The sequence below is a fragment of the Larimichthys crocea genome, chromosome XVII (assembly GCF_000972845.2).
Source record: "Larimichthys crocea isolate SSNF chromosome XVII, L_crocea_2.0, whole genome shotgun sequence".
In the NCBI taxonomy this organism is placed as follows: domain Eukaryota; kingdom Metazoa; phylum Chordata; class Actinopteri; family Sciaenidae; genus Larimichthys; species Larimichthys crocea.
The window spans coordinates 3,315,996-3,335,167 of NC_040027.1; the positions used below are offsets into that span (position 1 = coordinate 3,315,996).

At 39.8% G+C, this 19,172-nt stretch overlaps 1 long non-coding RNA gene across 5 annotated transcripts in view; it reads left to right on the forward strand.

Moving 5' to 3' along the window:
- LOC109139169 (uncharacterized) overlaps nucleotides 1-19,172 on the forward strand; it is a 166,177-nt gene that overhangs the window by 132,871 nt on the left and 14,134 nt on the right. For all 5 annotated transcript variants that reach the window (XR_003464075.1, XR_003464072.1, XR_003464074.1 and 2 more), the window contains one exon: nucleotides 18,954-19,026. This is a non-coding gene — a long non-coding RNA (uncharacterized LOC109139169). The remainder of the gene's footprint in view (nucleotides 1-18,953; nucleotides 19,027-19,172) is intronic.

A 19,172-nucleotide genomic window follows, 5' to 3' on the forward strand; every position in this document is an offset into this window, starting at 1 on the left:
CATGAATAATAACATGACTAATAGCTAATAACGGGCCTTTAGGCTCAAACATACACAATAGCAGCATCACCTGCCTGAACATTGAGATTATGGTTACATGTTTAACAGTTGTTTTCAGCTTCCTGCATACTTTAATAATACATGACTATTTCTTTTTCCTATAGCTGTTATTTAATATTTTTACTAAGTGCCAGTCATAACTAACTTTCTTATAATCGTGGTCCTCGGCTCTGATTGGCTCTAGAGAAACTATATTTTCACATTCACGTGGCTGCATATACAGTAGTCTTTCTAAAAACAACATCATTTTCATACAAACATTCTAGTTTAATAAAGTTTTAGAGGAGTTATAGTGGCGTGATGGTGAACATGTCTCCTGCTGGTCTGGAGTTCTTATACAGTTTATTGATAAAAGCTTCAGTTTTCAGCCTTTTTTTTTCTTTTCTGTGAGAGAATGGCATTAGCATAGGCCGGGAGAAAGTGCACGAGAAGTGGGGAAAGAAGAGAGACAGAGGAGGGTGGAGAGGGGTGGATGGGTTTTTTTTTTTTCTCTCTGAGAAGAGCCGACAAACAACAATATAAGGCCTGTTGTACTGTAGGCTGCCAGGGAAAGCCTTCAGCTCTGCGCTCAAACTGATCTGAGCTCTGCCATAAAAAAGAACAGCTGAGCTCTTTATACAAAAGCTGCTATTACTCCCCAATTTTCAAATGAAGTTATTACTCCTTTAGCACATATAATATACTCTTCATTGAATTATACACTCTATAATGTAACTTCTAAACCTGATATTCAGATAGATGAAAAAAATGCACTTTTCTTAGTCCAGAATATCCAATTATAGGCTGTTTTCATATTAAATGGATATATTAATTTCTGGTTGTATTTCCGATCAAATCTTTTATATTTTATATCTAGGCCATGCATTTGATAAGTCTATAATATTCACTGAACAATCACTGATGTACAGTTTAATATTCGTATTAGTCAAAACCTGTATCAATATGCATATTGTCGTATAACTAATTCGAGTTAATACAGTCATAATGACAGTATAACGGCACGCTAATTGGCCTTTTTTCCTTCACAACAATGCTACCAGATCAGCATCTCTTTATTATTTAATAACGTCAAACGCTTGGCTGGCTGTGCTGGCTGCTGAGCCTGCTGGCTGCTGTTGGGAAGAGGACAATGCAGCTCCAATTTAGGAGATCAACTCACGAGCTATATGGTCACTGAAAAAAAAAAAAGGCTTTTGGGCAGTGAATGTGAACAGATTGAGGGTGAAAGAAAAAGCCACATGGGGGCATTTAAGGTTCAACAAACTGTAAATCAAATTTAAAAAAAAAAATAAAGACAATTACAACGGTGCAGATGTGTTTTAAATGTTTTGTTCGTTTGTTTCCTGGAGGATATTTTAAGCTCTTTTAGCTCAGCTTAAAGCAACAGGTGACTGGATGGGACCGGCCCATCGCGCAGCTACAAGTGAAAGTGGTGCACGGTCTGCTGCTCCTTTGTTGTCCGGAAATTTGGAGACTGTTTACTGATGAGGAGGGTGAAGGCAGGGGTATAATCTGCACACACAGTGTGCGCAAAAAGATTTACACCCAACTCCTCCTTCATCATGTGTCCGTTTTCGGACGAAAATGAAGCCTGGAAATGACAAAAAGTAAAAAAATACTAAATAAGCTGTCTATAATGGTTTTGTCTTTACACTTTGAAGCAGAACAGTTTCATGCAACACTTCGCTCGTCTGGGACAATATCAGCGGGTTTCCAGGCTGACTGCCACCCATGGCCGGCTCAAGGAGCCTGGCAAACCCGGGGGAGGGGAGAGGGAGGAGAAGAGAGCGGCTGGGATGCCTGGAGGAGAGAGACAAAAAAAAAAAAAAGGCCGTTTGCTGAATTCACACAAAACCCTGCAGTGACTTTGACTTTTTTTTTGTGTGGGTTGTTGCAGATTTTGAGCTGAGGTGTTGCAGCTGTGTTTGGTCGTCCGGCCCACAGCTTTGATTTCCCGCACTTGTTGAATGGGGTCTCGATTTCTCCGCTTCAGGAATCAGACATTAGATAAATAACGCTGCTTTTTTCGATACACTAAAGTCTGCCAACGAATATGCGGACAACAGAGACCACGCACTCTAAAACTATAACATTTTTTTTATTATGTGAAGGTGGAGAAAAAAGTTTTGGATCATATTTGATATTGTAGAAACATGAGGCGGATTTCTCTTTTCTAAACTCTTAAACGAAATAATTGATCGATTTCACCAAAATATACATCAGATGAATTCTGATTTCTGTTTTTGTTTTTTTCGATTTAGACGTGTATCAGACCTGACCTAAAAACTTTTCTAATTATAATTTTCTGTTTTTCTGTTTTGTTTTTTTGTGATGGCACCGCTGAGCTGAAGGCATTCAGAGATTCCTTGATAGAGAAGGCTGTTGAGCTGATGGGACTGAATCATCATTAACAAGCCAACAGACACAGGAACCCCCCTCCTTTGGTCTCATTTCCCAGCATAGACACTAACCTCTTTCACTCTGTCATCAGCCTGACTCTCTCTCTCTCTCTCTCTCTCTCTCTCTCTCTCTCCACCGACCCCAGCACACAACAGCACAGTCCATTGTTCCCGGCCCTCCCTCCCTCCGCCTGGCCCCCCGACCCAACTGTTGACCAACAACTCCACTAGCACATTAAACGGGGAGGGGGACGGCGGCGGGTTGTCCTATTTTAGAATATCACACATGCAGAAATGGTCGAGGAAAAGTGACCAAAAGGTGTGGCTCTGGGTGTTTAAACCTAACAGAGAGTGACGATTTAAAAGAGAATCAAAAATATCAAATCATTTCAAATAAAACACAACTCTTAAACTATTCCAAGAAAATGAATGTGTGAAATAATCTATAGAAACAGCAGGATGCACACTCAGTCGCCTCCGTTTGCTCGCCTGTGCTGTGTGTGTGTTGCCTTTCAGAATAAAAGCTTTAGAAATGATGTGGAGCAGTGACATAAAGGAGGGGGTCCACAGCCCGCGTGCCTTTCTAGCCCTCGGGGACATGCGCGAGCCTTCTGAATGGATGCTGGAGAAGCTGTGTGTGTGTGTGTGTGTGTGTGTGTGTGTGTGTGTGCGTGCGTGCGGGCGGGCGTGCGTATGTTACGGAGTGTGTCTTTACAATAAGACTATCTATCTAGCTATCTGTCTATGAAAATCTGGATTTGTTTCATTACGCATAAGGTTTGTTGACATAGCTTTAATGCAGTGCCTTATGTGTAATAATAATGATAACATGAAACCTATTTGTAGAAATCTATTGAAGTGTACTGAACTGTTGACTTTTTCAGTTTTATTGAAGTCGACAAAGTTCAGAAATAATCCTGAAGAAACATCCATCATCGTCTTCTAAAACATGTTATCACATTAGAAAATCATAATGAGTAATTCTCATCAAATAGAAGAATTCATTAAAGAGTTATAAATGAAACCTAAAGGTCTGTGTTTGAAAAACAATACATATTCAAATTGAACATACCTTTATGACATGTAAGAGAGTTTACTGTGTTTTTTTTTTTTTTAAACACAAAGTTTTACTTAACATTATAACAATATGTGTAGACTATCACTGTTGATGCTGTACAGACTTTACTCTCCAGCCATGGCTGCAAATATGTTAAATAAACAATTAAGGCAAATTTAAATATTTGGAATTGAGATCATCAGTGTTATGTCATTAAATGACACTTGTAAGGTGTGTTTTGTTTTTTTAAGTAAACCCACATGACAAAGGCGTTCATGTGTTTTAAGGGTAGTCTTACATTACAAAGTGTCACAGGGATACTGTAGTTGTTCAAAGGCTTTGTCAGTGGCATCAACATGACAGCACTCTCAGCGACACGCACACACACACACAGACACACACACACACACTGTACATACATCAGACAACACACCCCCCACTTGTGTTTTCCTTCAGTCTGTACTTATTTCCTCCTCTCCTCAAGAACCGGCACATCAGATAAAAGTGGATGAAAGCATCCTTTAAATGTCAAATTTGCCAAATGTTTTTGTGTCGGGGACCTCGTGCAGATGAATTTAGACCCTTCAGTGCTGAGATACTAGGCTGCTCTAGCAAATCATGTTGACACACAGAACATCACCCCAGATTACATTCCCCCATGTGGAAATGTCATATCTCTTTCAGTGGTGAATTATTCATCTGACCCGCAGACCTCCGGTTTACTTACATTGCATTCTACCTGTTGGCTAATCGCCATTTCTAAATTTTGGCTCTAAAATTGCAACTGTACAGTCTGGTTGAATCCTGTTTTCCTAGTTCCTTCAATAATTGTTCAGAAAAAGTGAAATAACTCAAAAATACTCATATTCTCAGTCACACCTACAGCAGCATTAAAAATCAGTAGCAGTGCCCATCACGGGTTGTCGTCAAGGAGGGATTTCCACCTAATTATTAACCATTTAACATCACAGCTCATAAAAGCCGTTACATAATTGATTTACAGGCACCGTTAATCTTTAAGATGATGATAATGGCATAATATGAAAATTCATGTTCATGTCTTGTCATCAGACGTCTTGTCATCATACAGATTATACAGTATCTCACATCAGTAATCTAACATAGACCACATTTAGACTAAATATCTATATCAGTTTGTTTTGACTCGTTCAGATGCTGCTGTAGCTGATATGAGTCAGGCAGATATGTTTTCCATGTATTGAAATAGTGTGTTGACACAGTATATAAACAGCTAACAATGTTTGGTTTAAATACTGGTTGTTTTTCTTCACTAAAAATGAAAAGTGAAGACTGCACGGACCCTTCTGTCTTTACATTTCTGCATCTGCTGCAGAGATTTTCCTTTTATTAAGCGTAAAACCGTGTTCCCAGTCGATCATGTTGACTGTAGTGTAGATTTCGATTGATTGCATCAGTCACTATCAGGCTATTCTGGAGCTGGTGACTCTGAGGTCTCCCTCTCCCTTCTCTCCGTCTCTCTGACAGAAGCTGTTGTTGAATGGAAGAGTGGCCTCTTTCAGTGTGGGTGTCCCCTCGGGGCCAACTGGGAGAGATAATCAGACAGGACAGTTACAGACAGACAGGCAGACAGATGCGGTAGACTGAAGTTGTTTCTCCCTGACTCAGACTGGGGCACATTTGGAGGAATTTTAGATGAGCATCTGTTATTTTCCACAAGTTACAAATTTCTACAATGAGGACTTATATATATTCCTTTTTTTAAACGTAATTTTCTGAATTATTTCTCCCATAAACTCAACAGTGAAAAGTTTAAAACTTGTTTGCAGGAAGGGTAATAAATCAGTGCAGCACAGTGTCTTGGAAAAATCTTATGAAGAGAAGGTATAAACCGTTAAAACACCTTATCATTAGATTAGATCAGATTTGATTAGATTAGATCAGATTAGATTAGAAGAAGTTTTTTCAGTCACTTGAGGAAATGTGGTTCCTGCAGTAAAAAGTCGTGGCACAGTGCATTAAACAGGAGCAAAGCAAATGGCTCAAATAAGAATATTTGCTCATTATGACCAAAATCTTTAGATGTGAAGTTGAAAGATGTTGCTTTAATCTGTATATATTCATTTAGTTAGTGGGGTTATGTCATTGTGTGTCATGCGCAAGCCCATGTGGACTATAGTCACCACTGTTGCATTATTGAAACATTTGTCAGACATGAATATAATCATCATCTAACAAAGGACTTTGTCTCTCTCTTCTGCACCACAAATCAAAGATGCTGCCAAAAAAGTCTTCAGTCATTTCACCTAAATCACATCTTTTCTCTTCAGGAAACCAATCATGTCTTTCTCTGTAGCTAATGTAACTGAACGTAACTGTGCAATCTTTCACTTTTAGTCAAATTCTGTAGTTTTTCCTGAGACATTATGTTTGTATCGTAATCCCAGATATCCTTTTTTAAAAATATAATTTTCTGTTGTTGTCACTCTGCTCCAGAACTCGCCTTTCCTCTATTTACTCTGAACAAACGGCACGATTCATAAAAAAAAATCACTTCTAGCCTCATGTATGGAAGTTTCCATCACAGCGTTTCTGAGTACACCTGTATGTGTGCGTAGGTGTGTGTCAGGGATGGAGGGAGGGAAGGAGGGAAAGAGAGAGAGAGACATGGCAAATATAGGGCAGAAAGAGAGAGAGAGAGACAGGTCTGGCCTGGGCTGGGTTGGGCAGGTCAGTGCAGCAGCATTTGATTGTAAATAAGAGAGGAGTCAGTTCACACGCCGATCAAGTGACTGCCGGGAACAAGCGAGCCATTTGAATCAGGTGGCTATCTCCCTATCTGAGAGATCAGAGCCCTGTCACCCCCCCCCCCCCCCCCTTCGCCTGCCTCCTCCCTCTGCTCTCGTCATTGTGTGTTGCGCAGTAAGGGACACACACACACACACATGCACACAAGTGAAATGACATGTCCCTCCCTGCTGGCTATAAGGGCAGGCAGAGTGGCTGGATGAGATTTCACTGTCTCACGTTAGGAGAGGTGAGGAAAGGAAGAGGAAAGAAAGGAAAGGAGGGGAGGAAAGAGGAGAGGAATACCCCCTGCAGTCTTAAAACATCCTGAAACCTTTCCTGTCATTGACTCTGTTGTCTGTCAGAATTATTGCAAGAAAACAATGCATAATATGGAGATACTGGATGCTATGGAATAACATTTTACTGTATAACAGGATTCATTGTATTTTTTTTTAATATAGTGCAGAACTCTATTTGAGTTAACAACTCAACAAACTGATTCTTTTAAACCTTTAATTTGCTCCAAACGAACTATTTTTTCCTATTTATTAATATGTTGATTGTTTTTCCAATTAATCCAATTCATAAAATGGTGTAAAATGTTTATTTGCAAGTTGAAATTAAACAGGTACAATGAAATAAAACAGAAATGAGATGTGAGATTTGCTGATTTTAGTTGCTGTAATCAGCTGCATGATAAATGACCTAAATGATTATAAAAATAATTGTAGAATAATTTTCAGTCATTTGATTAATTGACTGATCAACAAATCATTTTAGCGTTAAATGAAATAAGTGCTTCTTTTAATATCTACCTCAGAGCCTGAGAAAACCAGAGTCCTCATTTAGCCAGACTGTCACAATAAAACTCTATGAAAAATGGATCGAATAAAACACAGAGACACACACAAACACACTTATGTTTTCTATGTTGCGCCTTCACAATGACCCCCGGGGGACACGATGATGTGTGACAGCTGCCGCCTGTTCATATTGATTAAATGACAACCTGGATCATTTAGCGATTTACCGACTGATGGAGCTCAAATGCACAGCACAGCCCTGAGGGAGGACTGAGCCTGCAGTTTATGTTCCCAGCTGCCATTTATCATCTCTATTACAAGGTTCATATTTTATATTAAGACAACCAACATAATAAAGTTGTATACAAGTGGCTACTACAGATTAAATCATCCGACTCAGTCTAGAAAACTTGATTAGTGACTAAATTTGTCACTAAAAAAATGACAAATCATATTCAGATTAATATTTTGGGCTATCATTCCCTTAGTTTTACTCCATGTCCAATTAACTTTGTGAGTAAGAGTTTAGTGTAATGAAAGAATGATGACAAAAATGCAGCGAAAACATTATTTTCCTTTAAAATATATTTAAATAGAAACAGTAAACTAATTTACAGTATAATCTACACAAAGCATATGTAAAATATGCAAAATGACGGCAGACAATATAGATCAGAAAAGTTCAAAATCCAGCAAATTTGTACCAAAAAAGAACATGATGAAAACAGACTAACAGACAAATCTATCAGAGCATTAAAAAAATATATAGATATAAATATAAGTGGAAAGGTCAGCACAGGACATAAAATTGACTGAATATAGCAACAAAAATATGCAAGAACAAGAGGCAGATGTAAGATTTTATCCAACAAATCCCACACAGAAATTGTGTAGAAAATGTCTTTACAAAGAACACACTGTTGTGAGTGTGAGAAGCTCCGCACATTAAAAGCTGTGCTCGCAAAACTGTTTGAATCATTTGAATGAGGTGAAGGGAAGGTTAATGTGGAAGAGGAAATTTGATTGGAGCTTTTTAGCACACTGTGGTGCCCTGTTGGGTCTCAGCTTCGTGTTGATGGAGGGGAAACTTTTATGAAAGATTCTATTAACAGCCTTCATGTTCAAAGTGCAATTTATTTCTTGCCAGTAAATTGGCTTGTACATTGTAAGTGCAAATGAAGTACAGGACAGAGTATTATATTACAAGACAGTACAGGATAGTTTAAGAGAGGACATTAAATGGATGGTTGTCATAGGTCAGGACAGGACAAGATAAACCTGGACCTCACTGGACAGGAAAGGAAAAGCAAGACAAGACAGCATAATGGATCAAGACAGACAAAATAGAGCAAGCCATTCCAGGACAGGACAGAGAAGGACAAGACGGAGCAGGGCAGGACAACCCAGGACAGGTATGGGCAGGATGGGCCAGATCAGAACTGGATGTTGTAGAATATGACAAACAGGACACCATAAGACTGGACAATATGGGGTCATAGGACATTACAGGTCACAATAAACAAGGCAGCAAGGGACAGGAAGACAGGACATTGCTGGACAGGAGAGGGAAGGATAGGACAAGAAAAGGTAGTCAGGGACACGACACGTTACGTCCCTATGTGTGTGGTGAATCAACAACACTGGCAGTACTGGGACAGACGGGACATTTGGCAACATTTTCCACTGCCAACTGTCCCAGTACTGAGAGTTTTGGCTTGCTCTGTGCACGTAGAGTGTGTGGCCTTGGGAACGAGCCAGGTGAGGCTGTTGAGCACAGATTAAAGCAGAGATGGATCAATCACTTCAGTCTCTGAGCTGGTGAGTGACAGCCAGCCTGGGCACACAAACACGGAGACTATTGATTTTGAGTCGCCGTTTCCGTCACATCTCTGTGAATTTGCTTCTCAAGGCTCAAGCACACAGTCAAACATTTACAATTGCATATATACACACACACACACACACACACACACAATGATGTTTCCTTAACTCATTCTTTCTTTCTCTCGGCCTCACACACACTCATTTAGTCTAGTTGTCAGGACTCTGGCTGTGCTTGAATCTGTTAGCAGGAATGACCCTCTGGCCATGTTTTCTAACGAGCCTACAGGATATTTAGCAGCATGGAGGGAGTTCTCTATGGCACTTGAAGGAAGCTATTAGCAATAAAATGTCATACACTACGTAGTTTACAGCTTGTGAAGAAGTGCATCCTGAAATAGTTCAAATTGTTGGTTCACACGAAAAAATGAAGTCAAAAGAAGCTGTAAATGATTCAATAAAGATCAGTTCTTTAAACGTACATTCAAGAAAAACTAAGTTTAAATGGTTCTTGTAGAGCTGAGTAGAATTATCTTGTAAATTCTTATTTCAAAGTTTTATTTAAATGATATTTCCGATATTCAGGAGGCTTCTGGACAGTACTAGAACAGGTTTGTATGGTGGCCATCAGTTTAAATATTTCAACTTAAAACATTTAGTTTTTTTGCTGTGTGTTTGGAACAGTGGATAGCTCTAAATACTGCAATGCCCATTAACCTTGGATGTGGTTGCTATGGAGAAGAAGCCAATCAAAAGTGCAAATCAGAACTGCAGTAAATTTAAAACGCTTTTTTTTCTGTCATTACAGTTGTGAACAAAAATTGCACCATAAGTGCTGAACTCATCCAAAGTAAGACTGTCATCAGGAGGATTTTTTTTCCAGTAGCTTGTAGGAGTTATGACTGTCCAGCACGAGGAGTAGTGTGATGGTGAGACCACAGATGAAGGAGGCCAAGGCGGCTGGATGGCTGACAAAACACTGGACCTTCCTCCTTTTACTGACAGTAAACGGTGACATCTTTTAACCAAGTAGTTATCATTTGAACCACCTACAAAGGTGATGTTTGAGACCAAAACGGCATTGTTTCCCCAACCATGACCACTTTGTTGTTGTGCCATCACATTAACCACAGCAGTGTCAGATCAGGAAACCCTTTTTACTGTATGTGTTGTTTTACAGTGTCATTCGACTGGAGGACTTGTCCAAATGTGATCCAGCGTATGACCGTAAACTGATTTAAACTGTAAGCTTAGTTTCAGACTGCCATTAGCAGCATACACAGCAGAATTGATTAAAAGTTTCTTACTGACTACCTTTGACTGTTTTGACAGAAAACAGATATTTTCTATTACACTTGCTCATCTTTTGCAGTGATGATACAACTGAAAGAGTGTCTTTCAGCTCCATTCAAGCTTTGGAAGCGACCCACTTAATATTACCTATGCAGAAACAACAGGTACTTCCGGAGGCCCAAAATAACTTTTCCCACTTTATAGCTCTATTGTAAGTTAAAAGCATTAAATCAAAGTTGTATATACTGTATACAACTGTATGAAAAGAAAGAAATGAACAAAACAGCCTCAGTGTGGCAGTGGATGATGGGAGGGGAAGTCTGTATTGGGAGCAGTAGCCTAATAAGGCTAAATACCAGACTGTGAATAATCTCCCAGTAAACTGTCTACTCATGAAAAACACAGAGATGCAAAAGCAGCAACTCTCGCTTTCTGCCTGGCTGCCCTCCCTCTGCCTCCCCCCTCTCTCTCTCTTTACTGCTGTGTGTGTGTCTCTCTCTCTCTCTCTCTCTCTCTCTCTCTCTCTCTCTCTGTCCACATGTTCTCTATCCCTCTCTCCTTTCTTTACTTTCTCGCTCCTGCTCTCCTCCTCCTCCTCCTCCTCGTCTCGTCTCAGTAAGTAGGATAAGGCTTGGAGAGCTCTGTCGTCGTGGTAACTGCCAGAAGTATTCAGTTTGAAGTTTGAGGAGGTCAGTTTGCGGGTCAGAATACACACACACACACACACACACACACACACACACACAGGACCTGAGAGAAAGTAGGGGTGTTGAGGGGACCCCCATATGGGTCTGGACATGAGGGGATGAGGTGGGGGAATAGATGTTTTTGGAGGAGCAAAGGCCACTGCAAAGCTGTAAAGCTCTAAAACAGTTGTGGTGCCAGAACTTTTTTAATTTCTGGGACTGAAATTAAGCTGATTATGAATGATACCTGACTCTGAATGACTCTTTGTTGTAATTGGATTTTTTCAGTTACCCTGATGTTCATTTCCAATGCTTTAATATGATGATCACCAACTTAAACCTCAGTGACTCATGTTTAAAATATCCAATCCATCTTTGGAGAATAGAAGAAAACCAGAGCACCTTAAGAGAGTAAGAGTAAATTGATTATTACCACAATGTAGTTAACTTTACTTTTGAATAAGTAGTAAAGTATAAGTTTAGCATTCAAAAGTACAACAGTATTATCAATTAAATGTATTTTGGTATCATAGAAACCTTTATGTGTTCCAACACAGAAATCATTCCTGATAATCATTATTACTGGTGCATTAATATTTAAGAAACCTAATATTAAAGCTAGTTGTGATACAGCCAATTTATACTTTACAACTACTTTATGCAAATTCAGTTATATTTTAATATAAAATGAAAATGTTTTATGTGTAAGACATCATTTATAAGGTACCTTAACTGTCTTTAGGCTGGCAGATAAATGTTGTATGGTGAATTGTATTAATAGTAAATGTATTTGATTCTCAGGTGTAGTGCAGTACATGTATAAGTCATGTAAAATACCTCATTTGTGTAAAGTTAAGTACATGGCAACATGTACAAACAATAAGTTTAAGCTGTGTGAATCCAAACCCTTCTGGCTGTGAGCGGACAGTTCAAACCATCCAAAGTGAGTACAGTTATGTTGTCAGGAACTGTATGACACAGAAGCCGGAACAGGACCAGCAGCTGGACGGACACCCCCTGAAAAACAAACAAAAAAAACATTAATTCTGGCCCAGCCAAAGTCCAACGGTCACCAAAGTTTTTGTCCCGTTGTCAATGAAACTTTGTTGTTGCCTTGACCGTGAGCCAAACTCACTCCATGCACATAAACAGCTCTGGCTGTGTGTAAACTCACATGGACACCTTGAACACTCCAGGCATTGGGAAGTAGTTTTACCCCATCAGTCCCAGACAACATGCGAACAGAAGACCTCCACTGCCACCACACTGCCACTGCAGGTGCAATCCCCTCAGTCTCACACACTGTAAAACACTGACTGAGTAGCAGGTTGTAAAACTGAAACAACTGTCTACCAGAGCCTTCCTGTGTACTACAAAAGCACTAAAATTAGAAAGGTTTGTGGTGTTTTTTGTAGGATGGATGATGTGGCACAACACTGCTCTAACTTTAATGATTTGTGTCTAAAGACCAGTAAGGCTGCATCAAAGCCATTTCACTTCTGGCACCTGTAAAACAAAAGTAAGATTTATAAATAAGATTATCAGAGCAGTGATGACTTTAGCAACGTTTCCATGAAAGATATTAGTAAAAACTTTTTCTTTTCTAAACTTCCTGTCTCTCTTTTTTTCTGTGTCTCCCTCTGTCTCTATCCTGGGTGGTTTCTGATGTAAATGTTTTCAGTCAGTTGGCGGCTGAGTCTCAGCAGGTGGTCCACCAAATCCACTGTAACCCCCGGCAACCCCTGTCCAGCCAATCCAAACGCTGCCCTGCCCGCCACTCCGCTTAGTTAGCCCTGACAGGACCCTCTGTGTGTGTGTGTGTGTCTGTGTGTGTGTGTGTGTGTGTGTGTGTGTGAGTGTGTGTGAGAGAGAAGCAGCTGAGAAGCAGTACTCAGCAGACAGGGTGTGTTCTTGGAGTGGTCATTAAAAGTTTATTAAAAAGTCTTCAACCGTTGGGAAAATGGGTTTGAGTATCAGTGAGCATTGACACAACTGTGCATATTGTATGCGTGTGTGTGTGCTCGAGTAATGTTACGACTACGGAAAACAGAAGAACTTTCTCATCACTGAGAGGAAATCCTTCCATTTTCACTTTCACTGAAAAACTCACTGTCTGTGTCACCATGTTATCATCATGACCTATCGCTCTGTCTGGCTGCCGAATGCAAGAAGTTGAGGCCCTTTGTTTAAAAGTTGTTGAGAGGCATTCTGGGATATGTGGTGCAGTAATAGTCAAAGTACTTTTAAAAGATTATTGCACTAGATTACTCCTGAATAGCTGTTCACTAACGATGATAAACTTTTATGTTCATGTTCAGTTTTATGTAGACTGCTATGCATCACTATTTGTGTACATAGTTGCACAGATTTTTGCTTGACACTCTTTTGGATCTCATCCTGGAAGTTTTTTTTTTTTTTTTGAGGAAGTTTGTGGTGAGGCTTTTTAAAAACATTTTAAAAGCTAGGAGAGATTTTATTGTTAAGCTATCAGTCTTATATTACTTAAACATACCACCAAAAACACTTCTACTTACACTGTAATTACTTTTTTGATTGAAGTCAGAGAAGTCATAGTTCACTCAGATACGCTACAATAAACATGTGCCCTGTTAATGAACTTCTCTTTTCTAACCTACAAATACAAACCTTGAATCATCGGGCGTCTCTGACTGATCGTAAAAACACTTTGATTCTTAAAAAATATGTGTTTGGCACTGAGTGAAGTTTTTGTGAGAAACAAAAAAAACTGTTTCTTATGTTAAGGAGTGTGATAATTAGAGTCAAGTTGATTAATGACACTTGTGTTTGCTGTCACTCATTTAACTAAACCTGTTCTCCTTTGTGCTGCAGAGTAATTTAGAGCACAGTTACAGAAGAATCTGTGAAACTGCAGGAAACAGTTGAGCGCTAAAAGGCAATAAAACTTTGAATATTTGTTGATGTTCAGACAAGTTCAAACTCCCACGAGTTACTGAACATCAAAACACTTTAACCTCATAAAAGTCAGTATGGCAATCATGTACAACATGGTAAATGCTCTGCAATTATGCATATGTAATTATAACAATATACGTAGTTTTAATGCGGGGCTGTGGCTCAGGAGGTAGACTTTGTTATCCACTGATCACAGGGTTGCCGGTTTGATCCCGAGCCCAAGTCGAAATGTCCTAGGGCAAGACACGTAAGACCAAATCAGGTGTTGCAGCGAATCGCAGATTACAACTGGGAGAGTATGACAGTTTAGTTCATGAACTCCACCTGGATAACACTCACCTTCAGTGACTTCAGGCTGATGGTGGAGAAGTTTGACCGCTCTGATTGTCAGATTGAAACGGGGAAAACCTGCATTCCTCTTAGCAGTGCCTTGTCTGGTAACTTGCTGCCATCCTGAATGTGTGGAATGGTGAATAATGTAGCACTACTTTTTATGAAACTCCATCAAATGAAAGAGCAGAGAGATGCAAACTCTTGCAATATTTTTACTTTGAATAATATGAATCAACATTTCAGCATCACATGAGAATATGGGAATTATTCTTCCACCTCATCAGTTCATCATATATAACCCCCACCATCTTATCCTCACAGAGCTCGGACTGCACATTTCCACCATTCTTTCTTTTCTTGATGTCCTCCCTCTCTTTTCTTTCTTTCCCTCCTTGTGTAAGTGATGATGGGGATCACCTGAAGACATCTTTTCCTCATGTGTGCGTGTGTGAAAGAGAGAGAGGGGGAGAGAGAGAGGCAGTGGATGGGTGGTGTAAATGTCGGAGCTATCATCAGCTTTGATTGGCTTTGAGTGGCTCTGAGTGCTGGGTCCATCCCAACCGCTTCCCTGGGTCCTCAGGAGCAGCACTTTGTGTGTTTGTGTATGTGTGCCATGCCTTTTTTTGTATCTCTTGTTTGTGTGTGTGTGTGTGTGTGTGTGTGTGTGTGTGTGTGTGCAGATATGTATCAGTTTGTCCATATTAAGCCCCCATATGCCCTACAAACTACAGACCCATAGCAGGGCATCAGGGAGGCTGAGTGGTTTTAGAGACTGCAATTCAACTAAAGGATGCAGGTTGAAAGTGTGTCACTAAGTTCTTGAGGTGTCGTTGAGCAGGACACTGAAACCCTATATCAAGAAAAGATTTCCACATGAGGATCACTGATGCTTGTGCATATACACGTTGATTGCTCATTCATCCTCCTTAAAAAATAATCATCAAACACAAAGACTCTGCATCAGACTGTGAGCGGAAACATAAGACGTGTTCTGAAAACATTTAACAACAGTTAAATGGTTTCTCGGATGCCACCAACAGTTCAGACTACCCACTTCCTCCAGGCCTGAGAGGAAGTGTTTTGTCGAGCCGACTCCTCCCGCCCTTCTCTGAGCTCCATACATACCAAAGACAGCACTGTAGGGAAGAGAAAGGCTTCCCGTTAATGTTTAACCAGCCTATGTAAAGACAGAGTCAGATAGCTGAGCTTATGAGCAAATAGCATGTGTGTGTGTGTGTGTGTGTGTGTGTGTGTGTTGGACAACAATCAGTTTAATGGCTGGTACTCTGAAGAAATGCTAAAACTCTCTGACTCAATATATAGAACTGTTTTATGTTTAACGGGCCATGTTTGTAGTAATTGTGATGTAATAAATGCTGTAATAATAATTGTGCTTCTGGTCTTATATATTATTATCAGAGTTTAACAGCAAATCTATATGGAGTTTATTGGCAGTTGCCCAACTAATCTCAATTTAATGATTAATTGAGCCCAAAGTTGTTGATGTTGATAAGATGAGGTGTCAGTGGGTCATAATCTTTATCAACAGGTTGAAGACAATGTGAAACATGTATTTAAAAACATACATTTGTCAACTTCATGCAGGAGGCCAAATATAGCTACAAATATGATGATCACACTGCATCCCGTGTCAGGTGTGTGTGTGTGCATGTGCATGTGTGTGCGTGGTGCATATGCATACATGGACTGCACTTGTGTTAAAAAGGGAGAGCGTTTTTTTTTTTTTTTTTTGGCCAAGTTGGCATTACTTGTACCATGTGTGTTAGTGTGTGTGTCTGTGTGTTGGTGTTTTTTGTATAGAAAGTGCTGTGTGCAGTAGAATGGGGGATTTGGTGCCATCAGCACAGTGATGTCAGCACACAGAGACAAACAAAGCCAGAATCCAAACCCTCTCCCAACTACCCACAATCCCCCTGGACACTGTGGGGGGCCCCACCTGGGGGCTTGCTGTCGTTAACACAAGCACACACACGCACAGAAATACACATAAATTAATACATATCCACACACATACGTTACATACAACTGTTGGAAACTTCTTTTTTTTTTAAGATTATTTTTTTGGCCTTTTCGAGCTTTATTTTGATAGAGACAGCTGAAGAGTGACAGGACTGTGGGGAGAGAGAGACGGGGAATGACATGCAGGAAAGAGCCACAGGTCAGATTCAAACCCTGGGCTGCCACGGCAAGGACTGAGCCTTCGTATATGGGGCGGCTGCTCTACCAACTGAGCTGAATGACACCCCAACACAGAAAATCAGTAAGATAAATTTGACTTTGGGAGGTAAAATTAATTAACTGTAAAGGAACTTTTAAGCAATGCAAAATCTACTATTAAATACTTCAAAATCAAGTGTTCAGTTCTGTTTTAGAAAAGTAAAGCCAACACAAACTTTGGCTGAAGTCATTAAAACTTTCACTCAGTCTTCAGAAATACAAGCGTTTGTTCGACACTTCGCTGTGTCTCTGTATCAACTGTGTAACAGCAGTGAGTGGGCAGTCAAATCAGAAACACACCTCTGTTTGCTTTGGCCTGGCCCTCTGCCATGCTGCACCAGCCTCAGACACATGCTTTGCAAATGGGGAATGACATTACTGTTATTGTATTCGTGGTGGAGTTCATATGAATATACTGTTTAGATAACACAGAACAAGCTGTTTGATGGAAATGCTTATCTTAAGGGCTGAGGAAGTCAGATCAAACCCATATGACAGACTGCTCACATACCTTTTAATTTATTTGTGTTATACACCATTATAAACACTATTTTCTTTATGTTTGATCATGCTATACATGCCCTTTATAAATACAAACCAACTAAGTCTACAAAGAATTACATTTCCATCAAATAAAAAACGTGTGTCACTTACTTTAAGTCCAGTGCCAACATTATGTGAAGTATCTAAAGAGACAAGTGTCATACTGTGAAGGAGGATGTTGTGGATGGGCGTATAGTGTTTCACACATGAAAACATGGGAGAAACATTTTATCATTATTACAATCATATCTATAATCTTTAGTCAGGTTTCCATCCGCTTCCATTGATGCAAAGCTTAACTGAATTTCACGAAAATCAACAAAATGCAAATGAATGCCTGTTATCTCTATTAACATCAAGATAAACAGCTGGAGGCAGCTGGTTAATTCTACAGTCATGTGTGTACCACATTTACTAATCATGACTTATATGGAATAGAATCAGTATACAACAGGATGTAATTAAAAGAGTCACGCCAATCTTCAAATGATGTTAAACGATGTAGAAACCATGATGGAAATGAATAATTTGTGGAACACTACAGTGAACACAGATCTGATGTTTTGGCCTACCACCATCTATCATCTCTTCAGGCCTCTTCAAAGTTTCATGAACTGTAAGTCTTCCGACTTTTCTAACTCTGGAAAGCGTAAAAACATTTAGCAAAATTTCACTTTTTCAAAGTGAATTTTTATTCGCAGGTGGATGGAAACGTACTTATTGAACCTTCAAAAACTTCCATCACTGAATGCAACATGTTAATGTTAAACCCTTTAAGTAGTCTCTTAATTGTTATAGTAAAAATAAATAAAAAATGATCCTTGTAGTCAAATAATAAAAAGACATTTTATGTCTTACATAGCTTCCCAAGAAGGAAAACTAGAAAACTATTTTCTTAACATTGGTGCAAAAGTCACCAACGTGGTTGCTTGTTTCCATTAAAAGAGTGTAGTGTGTAAATAAAATGACTTGGCACTCATATATATTGTCTTAAGAACATGTCAACTGGGTGGTGTGACTGTCTGAAAGAACTGTAAGGCTTTCTGTTTATTGCTGATATCTCCATGATGAACTGTTACACAACAATTAGCAACTGTTGCTGTTTGTCTCTGCTCTTTAAATGCCCTTCTGTAGAAAACAGTAGGGGACAGACTGCTGTTGGTAGTGTGTGTGATTGTGTGTGTGCGTGTGTTTGTGCTGCTTTTTTTGGGCACAGGGATTTGGGTAACTGGGCATACTGGACCCAAACAGGTCCTCATTGTGCTGCGGGAGGAAGAGCCGGGTCGTGCTGCACCCTATTCAGCCAAGTTTGGAGTGGGGTGGGAGTGGGTACTGTACACACACAGATTCACACACACACACACACACACATATGCATGCATCTATGCATGTGGGGCAACAATAGCTTCCTTTGACCCGTAAAATGAGGGTCCTTCATATTCAAATTGCTACTGGTAGATTTGCAGCCACATTAGTTTTAGCCAAAGCTTCACTTCAGTTTAACACAACACCAAAGAGTCAACTTTAACTTTCTGCATCTAAACTTTATTGCAGCGCACGGAGGGAAGAAAGTCAGTGAGTTACTGGCCTGAATGGTACTTGTTGCCTGGTAACACAACTTTGTATCAGGAAGCAGTTGGAACTGTTGTGGGTGTGCAAGGATTTTACCGTGATCTACGACCTTTTAGTCCCAGCAGCTTTGCACCAAGACTCTTAAGTCTTAAAAATCTGCTTCCTATGAATCACTTCTACTAAATACATTGAAAATATGAATAATTCTTTGTGGTTTGTCAAACAAGTCTGGCCTTCTTAAGGTAGCAATCTTTCTTTTCTGGTTGGCCATCACTGCAAACAAACCAGGAAAATATAATGCATTGTTTCCTTTATGCATGAGGATTCCCCTACTAACGACCAACAACAGTGTGCTGTTAAGAATCTGCAACGAAATCAATTACACTGTATAAAAGTCTGATCATCACTTTTTTGTTAATTATTTTATGTTGTTTTGTTTCTCCAGTGACATAAGAGAAGAGTGAAGACTCGATCAAGACACCAGGACAATGCATGAACCGGATGGCAAATGGGAACTGGTAGGTTTAGGGAACACACCCAAAGACACTCACACACACAGTGTGTCCCATAGAGAGACACAGCAATGCCCTGGAGGGTGCCAGTCATGCCCAGCTTCCGCTGCGCTCCAAATTGAGCGTGGCACAGAGTGTATGAAGTCAGCCGT